The 9,563-nt window shown below is 40.0% G+C and overlaps 1 non-coding gene across 1 annotated transcript; it reads right to left on the bottom strand.

The window, feature by feature from the left end:
• Positions 1 to 718: 718 nt before the first annotated feature.
• On the bottom strand, positions 719 to 825 carry LOC141634624 (small nucleolar RNA R71). The gene has a single exon (XR_012539351.1). It is a non-coding gene; the product is annotated as a small nucleolar RNA R71 (small nucleolar RNA).
• Between the last annotated feature and the right edge of the window lie 8,738 nt (positions 826 to 9,563).

The following is a 9,563-nucleotide window of genomic DNA, read 5'->3' as shown; positions in this document are numbered from 1 at the left end:
ACGCTTATGTACTTTAAAATAAAACGTAACAAGTTTTTGGCGCCGTTGCCGGGGAGGTAACGGATTAATATTAGTTTAGTTTACGATTTGTTAAACTGCGTCATTAGTTATTTTCAATTTAATCATTGTTTTGGATTTCTGTTGCAAGTATTGACAATTCGATAGTTGTATGCGCAGATTTGAGATTTTCCTCCAACTTATCCCATTGATCCCGAGATCGAAGCTACCGCAAGGAAACGTAACGCAAAAAAAAGAAGAATAATCAAAAGCAAAAATCCGAAACCAAAGAATAGTACTACTGTCAACGGAACTTACACCCGAATTTGACGTCGTAATTCACGATATTCCAATGGCATCAACGATTCTTGAAGATAGTGCTCCAAAAGTTGTGCTCAACTCGAGCATTAAGAGGCCAGCAAAGAATCGCCGCCAATAATTTTGAATCAAGACCTCTTTCATCCAATTCATACAAAGAAGACCAGTTTAGTGGGTCTCCGACCGAGAACCCAAATGAACATCCGAACATATTCCTTGAAAATTGTGATAATGTGAAAATTAATGGGGTGACAGACGAAGCCATTCGCCTGAGACTCTTCCCTCATTCACTACGAGGTCGGGCCAAGGAATGGTTGAGGAGTTGTGAGCCTGATTCTTTTGATTCTTGGGAAACACTATCAACTCGCTTTTCTCCAAAAATTCTTCCCACTGGCAAAACAAATGGCTCCGTAATGATATCACAGGCTTTGTTCAAATGGAACATGAATTCCTCTATGAAGCCTGGGAACGATTCAAGGACCTCCAACGTCAATGTCCACATCACGGAATCCCTTCATATCAACTTATAATGACTTTTTACAATGCAATCAAACCAGAATTTCAGATTGGTTTGAATGCTTCACCGGTGGTCGATCGACGTTTCTTTTCTTGGGCAAAAGCTAAGGATCTTATTGAAAATATGGCAGCCACTACTTATACATGGGGTGTTGATCGTCATTATCGAGGAAGCAAAGTGAATAATGATACGATTCATTCTATGAATGCAAAGATTGACGAGCTCTCGAACAAGTTGCTTTATTAAAAACAAAGCGCTAGTTCCTCTATGCAAGTGTGCCAATTCTGTGGTGTAGAAGGACATGGTTCCAAATGATTGTGAAAATGTTCCAATGTCGGAGCAAGTGAATGCTATGAATGGTCGGCAACCTTTCGACCCATATTCCAATACCTACAATCCAGGTTGGGCGCACCATCCTAGATTATCATACGGTAACCAGCAAGCTCAAACCAATTCCCAATCACAAAATAGGTCCTTCAACCACCACCCGATTCCAAATTGCAAAAATGCATCCACACAATCACCCGGACCACCTTACCAAGAACCAAAACCAAATTTCACACAACAAGCACAACCACCTCCCAAGTCCAACATGGATATAGTCATGGAATTTCTAGCTTCTCAAGCTAAGCAAAATGAAGTTGTCACGAATTCTTTACAACAAATGTCTTCTCACCAAAAGCACATGGATACCCAATTATCTCAGCTTGCCCAAACAGTCAACAACCTGGCTAAAACTCCTAATCAACTCCCGGGACAGCCAGAGATGAATCCTAAGGGGCATATAAATGCATTGACATTGCGGAATGGCAAGCAATTGCCAGAGATGGTGAAAGTTCCAACCATACCACCAAGTGTCATAGAAGAAACAATTGAACCTCTCAAAAAGGTTCAAGATGATATTGGGGAAGAAAATGTGGAAGAAGGTGAGAAAGAAGGGGATGTCTCAAAAAGTACAAGGGTTTATTATCCTCCTATCCCATTTCCTCAACGGTTGGCAAAGGAAAAGCTAGAGCAAAGATATGGCAAGTTTATTGACATATTGAAGAAACTTCATATCAACATACCATTCTTGGAGGCTATTTCTGAAATTCCGTCATACGCTAAGTTTCTCAAGGACCTCTTATCGAATAAGAGGAAGCTAACGGAACACAATGTTGTTGCTCTTTCGGAGGAGTGTAGTGCCATTTTACAAAATAAGCCCCCAATGAAGATGAAAGATCCAGGTAGCTTCTCCATTCCATGCTCGGTAGGTAATGTCACTATTCAAAAAGCATTATGTGATCTTGGTGCAAGTGTTAGCTTAATGCCACTATCTATTTGTGAAAAGCTCCAAATGGGTGAGTTGAAACCTACTTTGATCTCTCTTCAGCTCGCTGATAGATCAGTGAGATACCCTCTCGGCATTTTGGAGGATGTTCCCATTCAAGTAGGGAAATTAATGCTTCCATGTGATTTTGTTATTATGGATATGGAAGAGGACAAACAGATCCCTATTATACTTGGACGACCATTTTTAGCCACCATGGGTACACTTATTGATGTAAAGGGTGGTAAACTTTCAATGAGCGTGGGTAATGAAAAGGTGGAGTTCAAGCTTCAACATTTAATGGGACAACCATCTTTGAAGGAAGTATGTTATCGGGTTGAGGTTATGGAAAGCTTATTTGAAGAAAGCACTTTGGTTGATGTATCTACTGACCCGCTACAAAGCTGTCTAATTGGGACCAAAACAGATGACAAGGAAGTGATCTCTTATTCTAGGATGCTTGATTCTTCCCCTTACTATGATCGTGCTCCTCCATTTGAGGTTTTATCAGTTCAGACTACACCCAAGGTATGTCCCTCACCTCCTAAAGTAGAATTAAAACCCCTTCCCTCAAATTTGAAATATGCCTTTTTGGGTGCAAATTCTACATATCCAGTTATTGTTAATGCCACACTTGATGACACTCAACTTGAGAAATTGCTTACTGTTCTTCGTAAATATAGAAGTGTCATCGGGTATACCATTGATGATATCAAGGGAATTAATCCATCTTTTTGTACACACCGTATATTGCTTGAGGATAATCATGCCACCTCTATTGAATCACAACGACGCCTCAATCCTAACATGAAAGAGGTTGTCAAGAAAGAGGTTTTGAAACTGCTTGATGCTGGCATCATATACCCTATCTCCGATAGTGCATGGGTGAGCCCGGTTCAAGTGGTTCCGAAAAAAGGTGGCATGACTGTTATCAAGAACAATAAGGATGAGTTGATTTCTACTAGGACGGTCACGGGTTGGCGCATGTGCATTGATTATAGAAAATTGAATAAAGCCACCCGAAAAGACCATTTCCTCCTCCCATTTATAGATCAAATGCTTGAAAGGTTGTCAAAGCATTCTTTCTTTTGTTACTTGGATGGTTTTTCTGGTTTTTTCCAAATTCCCATTCATCCAAGTGATCAAGAGAAAACAACATTCACTTGTCCATACGGCACATTTGCTTATCGTAGAATGCCGTTTGGCCTATGTAATGCTTCTGCCACCTTTCAAAGGTGTATGATGGCTATATTTTCAGATTTTGTTGAACACAATATGGAAGTTTTTATGGATGACTTTTCATCTATGGCTCGATTTTGACATTGTTTGCAAAACCTGACAAAAGTGCTTCACAGATGTCAAGAGACCCACCTTGTTTTGAATTGGGAGAAGTGCCATTTCATGGTACAAGAAGGGGTAGTTTTAGGACATATTATTTCTAATCGGGGTATTGAGGTTGATAGAGCGAAAGTGGATGTTATCGACGGACTACCACCCTCAACTAATGTAAAAGGGGTGCGTAGCTTCCTCGGTCATGCAGGCTTTTATCGTCGATTTATAAAAGATTTCTCAAAAATAGCCCGCCCACTTACGGAACTATTAGCTAAGGATACCCCTTTTGTGTTTTCTAATGCGTGTCTTGAGGCTTTTCACAGGTTAAAACAGGCACTTACATCAGCACCTATTATCCAGCCACCAGATTGGACCATTCCATTTGAGTTGATGTGCGACGCGAGTGACCATGCTGTTGGGGCTGTATTAGGCCAAAGGAAAGATGGCAAACTTCATGCCATTTATTATGCTAGTAAAACTCTCGATCCAGCCCAAGCTAATTACACCACAACTGAGAAGGAGTTGTTAGCAATTGTGTTTTCCATTGAGAAATTTCGGTCCTACCTAGTAGGTTCGAAAGTGATAGTGCATACAGATCACGCTGCACTTAAATACTTGTTGAATAAGAAAGATGCTAAGCCTCGTTTGATTCGCTGGATCCTACTACTTCAAGAGTTTGATATAGAGATTAAGGATAAGAAAGGTGCCGAGAATGTAGTGGCTGATCATCTTTCCCGCCTTTTATTGGAGAATGAGTCACAGTTGCCTATTGATGATTCCTTTCCAGATGATCAATTATTTTCTATTGCTGTTTCATCATATGAAGTGCCATGGTTCGCTAATATAGTGAATTACCTTGCTTGTGGGATTATACCCAAGGGTCTCTCTTCTTATCAGCGCAAGAAATTTTTCAAGGATGCAAAACATTATTATTGGGATGAGCCATTCCTTTACAAGTCTTGTGCTGACGGGATTATTCGACGATGTGTGCCCCATGAAGAATTCACTTCTATAATCTCTCATTGTCATGATATGCCTTGCGGAGGGCATACTAGCACCTCCAAAACTGCTGCGAAAATTCTGCAAATTGGTTTTTATTGGCCCTCCATTTTTAAAGACGTGAATCAATTTGTGAAATCTTGTGATAGATGTCAACGGACTGGCAATATTTCTAGGAGGAATGAGATGCCTTTGAATTTTATTTTAGAGGTTGAATTGTTTGACGTATGGGGAATTGACTTTCAAGGACCATATCCTTCTTCTTATGGCAATATGTATATCCTTGTCGCTGTTGACTATGTTTCAAAGTGGGTAGAAGCCATTGCTACCCCTACTAATGATGCTAAGGTGGTCACCAAGTTCTTTCAAAAGAATATATTTCCTCGCTTCGGTATCCCTAGAGTGTTAATAAGCGACAATGGAACTCATTTCACTGAAAAGAAGTTTGAGGCACTTTTAAAGAAATATGGGGTTCAACATCGTTACGCCTTGCCATATCATCCTCAGACTAGCGGTCAAGTAGAGATATCTAATCGTGAGCTTAAAGCAATTCTTGAGAAAACAATTGCTAAGTCAAGGAAGGATTGGTCACTTAAATTGGATGATGCGCTTTGGGCTTACCGTACTGCTTTTAAGACTCCAATTGGCATGTCGCCATTCAGGTTAGTCTATGGGAAGGCCTGTCACCTTCCATTTGAACTAGAACATCGTGCATGGTGGGCTGTTAAAGCCCTCAATTATGACTACAAGAGTGCGGGTGAGCGCCGTCTTATGCAACTAAATGAGTTAGATGAGATTCGTCTTGATTCCTATGATAATTCTCGTCTCTACAAAGAAAAGACAAAACAGTGGCATGATAAGCGCATCCAAAGGAGGGAATTCCATGAAGGAGAACTTGTTCTTTTGTATAATTCAAGGCTCAAATTATTTCCGGGCAAGTTACGATCCGTGGTCCGACCATTCCGAGTCACCAAAGTTTTCCCATATGGAGCAGTTGAAGTTTTTACTGAAGAGAAAGGATCATTTAAAGTGAATGGCCAGCGGCTGAAACATTATATTGCCGGCGAACCATTTGATGTGAAAGTTGTCTATAAACTATCTGTCACTCCACCATCTTCTTGATCTCTACAGAGTCAGGCTCGCGACGTTAAACAAGCGCTTCTCGGGAGGCAACCCGTGTTTATTTTATTGTCATTTTATTTACTGATGTTGTATTTTATTTGGTCATTTATTTTTATACTAATTTTCATGTGTTTGTAAAAAAAAAAAAAGTAATGATATCAGGGGCTCTGTAATTGCTGAACAAGAAGGCGTGTATACATGGTTCGCTAGTAGCGGACCCAATACTCTTTCAACTCTCGCTATTAGCGGGCGAACCAGGAACAAGTGGCAAGAAGGAAATCTAACCTCGCTAGCAACGTATGTTTTCGCTAGTAGCGGTTATCGAAGTATACAGGTATGACTTTTTCTTGAAAGAATGGAATAAAAAAAGAGATTTTAAAATACAATAAAATAAGTCTTTTGAGAAAATAACATTTCCCGACCCTTTCCCTTCATTGTTTCCTCATTCCATCTCACCACTCCATACCTAAATTTACTTCTCCTCTCACCCACCACCAGAAACAATATCCACCACCACTCACCTGAGCGCCGCACAAGCACCATCGCGACCACCAACCCAACCACTACACAAAAGACACAAAAAAAAAAATCGCCACCACAAAGAAACCCTAATAATTGGGCGTTTTTCAATCCCTACCGATTTGGACGCAAGGTAGTCTTTGGGTGTTCGGGAACGCAAAAATTGGAGTAATCATTCAACATTTAAGGGTTAATTGAAGGTTTGACTTTGATCTTTAGCTTTATTACGTATCACCTTCACCTTTGATTAGCTTGCCTTTTCCAATTGGTTGCTTATCTTAGGCCATTTAAATGTTGTCGTAAACTCATTATTGCTTTGTGATACTGTGTTGATTGGCTGCTAACTTGTCTAAAAAAAAAAAAAAAGTATTGTGGGAATTCTTGTTGGTTATTCATTGCAGTACCGAGTACCAAGGGTGTATAGGAGTTTGTGAGGCAGTGAGTTTGCTAATTTGTGAGTTTACGAGTTTGTGAGTTTGTGAACCCGACCTTACACTCCCGAATGGCTAAAAAGAGAAAAACCACTACCACCGCATCTGCGTTAACCGCTCCCGTACCAACAGGCCTTGCTTACTTGAAGGGTACTGAGGCAGAAACATTAGCCCGTCTTAATATTCCGTCTCGAAAGGTGCTTGTGACTAAATTCTTTGACGTACCAGCCCTTGAAACCCTTGGTTTACTTGACACAATGAAGGTTATATTGAGGAAAGTGGGATTAGAAAATTTTTTAACTCGCAATGCCCCGACTTACGAAAGGTTCACTCTTGAATTTCTTGCTACATTTCAAACTGGTACAACTGGTCCCAAAGGTGAGAAGTTCATTTCCTTTCGTCTGAACCAAACCCAACGTCAACTTACATACAGTCAACTTAGGGAAATCTTTGGTTTTGTTGGTGAGGGTGTGAAAGATTGGAACCCGTTACATGGTAACGACTGTGCTATTTTTTGGCAAGCTATTACTGGTCAGCCCTTTGCTTTGAAGGGTGATTTTTCATCTGCCTTTGCTCATCCAGCTTTGAGATTAATTCACCGCGTCTTGGCCATGACTGTTTTTGGGCAAGGGGGACCTACAAAGATAAATCAATTTGAAATGAGTTGTATGTGGGCTTTCATGCCTGAAGCCACTGTGTTCCCAGATTGGATACAAATATTTGTCGGGGCATGTGAACGTTGTATAAAGAACAAGACCGGAAGTTTTGGTCTGGGTGGTATGGTCACTTTATTGATGAGACACTTTGGTGTTAAGATTCCTGCAACTGTGGAACCGCTAAAGGGAAGTCCTCTACTTTATTTGCGTACTCTTAAGCGGCTACAAATGATCCAGTGTACAATTGTTGACAATAAATATTGCTGGAATCGTTGGGCCACCAACATTGGATACTTGATCTTGCCCCGCCCCGAAGGCCATTCACTTCCTGTCGGCCCTACTACTGCTACATTTCACATCACAAACCGACCCGATGTAGCTAGCTACTTAATTCCTAAACAACAAGGGAATGTAGACGATGATGGTGAGGAGCATGAGGATGACGGAGATGCTACTGGTAATGATTTTCAGATAAGGGAAGAGAGAGTAGCAGCACCAATCACTTGGCAACAACGAGTTGAATCTCGTTTGGCTAAGAATGAAGATAAATTAGAGGAGTTAGGAGATGATGTCCAAGAGGTCTTGTTACTTTGTCGAAGCCTGCATACTTTCATTGCTGGTGGTATGCAACCAGGTACTTATAAACCACCGCAAGCTCTTGCTAAACTGAGTAGGAAGAGGAGTGCCCGAGATGTTCAGCGGGCAGCTCACTGTCCGACCAGGGACGGCGAGTCCTCTGAACCATGACTTGGTATGTGTCTGTTTTCCCCTTTATGTATTTGTGTCCTAGTAACATTGAGGACAATGTTTCGTTTAAGCATAGGGGAGAGTAGATTACATCTTTTGTACATGTATTGTATTCCGTTCATTACAGTAAGTTTTATTAAAAAAAAAAAAAAAAAAGGGCAAAAGAAAGGAAATCCCCGCTAGGTTGAAAATCCGAAAAGGGCGACCTAGCTAAAAATTGGGGGGCCTAGCTAGAATAAAAACCCACAAGGGTGGGCATTCTAGGCAAAAAGAGGCTAAATGTGAGAAAAGTGAGATGAAAAAGCCATAAAGAAAAAAATAATATGAGAGAAAAAAAAAGAAAGAGCCGCAAAAAGAAATAAAAGGGCCATAATATCCCGTACTATGGGCAAATAGTAAACATCACGGTGGTTGGCGACATAAGAAGACGGTGTATGAAGGTACGGAGTAGGAGTTAGGACTAGGACCATTATATGGCGTTGTAATAGGCTAGAGTAGGATCGTTGGTTGCTGTGATCCGATATATTTTTGGATATGTTGCTTTACTTGCAGGTTGATGTTGATATTGTTGGCTTGTGACTGATTTGTGTTTTGAGCTAGCATGGGGGAGTTATACACTGACTTAACTCCTTGGTATATTTGTTTTTCTTGGTGTTTGACCATGCTATGCTAGAAGATATAGGAGTAGATAGTGAGGAAGATATAAGATGGGAGCTGTGAGTTCATCGATGTGTGAGTTAGCAAGGGAGTCCACTAGACCTTGTTTTGTTCATTGTCATATGTTTATTTTACTCGAGGACGAGTAAAGGTCTAGCATGGGGGAATTTGTTAAGTGCTATTTTTAGCACTTATTTGGAGTCTAATTCATGGATGAGAAAGTAATATATAAGGTGATTTTAAGGCAAAAACGGTACATTTACATGCATTATGGTCTTAAGTGAAATTGTACAAAATTGGAGCATTTTGGATGTATTTTAGAACAAGAAGACGGAGTGATGCCTTAGAATGATGGACCGATTGAAGTTTATGAGCTAGTGTATATTTTCAAGTCATGGATTAATAATCACAGGCCCAAATCTCAAGTTAGTCGAAGCCCACGCAGAAAATTGAAGAAAGTCCAACTTTTGAAGACTCGCTACTAGCGAGCGATAAATCGCTACTAGCGACAGACGCGACGTTTCAATGAACCGGTTTTCTACTTCCTTATTTAGATTCAGTTTCCAAAATTCTTTTAAGGACAACGATATTACCAGTAAGAAAAAGAGAAAAAATAACAGTTACTCTCTATTAGATTATTGTTAGAATTTCATCTCTGTATTGTGACGAAGATTGGAACTTCAACTTTCGTTCTTCCTTTCATTGCAATCAGACTAAGTTCTATTTAATCTCTCTTCTTTTTATTATTTCAATTATGTTTATCATTGTTATAATCATGAGTAGTGAGTAATTATTTTTCTAGAGTTCGGTTGAACTTTAATATGAATTAATCAGCGCAATTTCTAGTTATGCCTTGTTGAATTATCAAATTCGATTTGTCAATGTTATGCTTAATTGTTGATTTTGTTAGATTGAATGCATAGAATTGATTCTAGGGTTAAATTGCTAAGAGAATTGGG

Source organism: Silene latifolia, chromosome Y (genome assembly GCF_048544455.1).
Source record: "Silene latifolia isolate original U9 population chromosome Y, ASM4854445v1, whole genome shotgun sequence".
Classification (NCBI taxonomy): Eukaryota; Viridiplantae; Streptophyta; class Magnoliopsida; order Caryophyllales; family Caryophyllaceae; genus Silene; species Silene latifolia.
The sequence above is the reverse complement of the archived record's forward strand: the minus strand, read 5'-3'. Positions and strand labels throughout refer to the sequence as shown.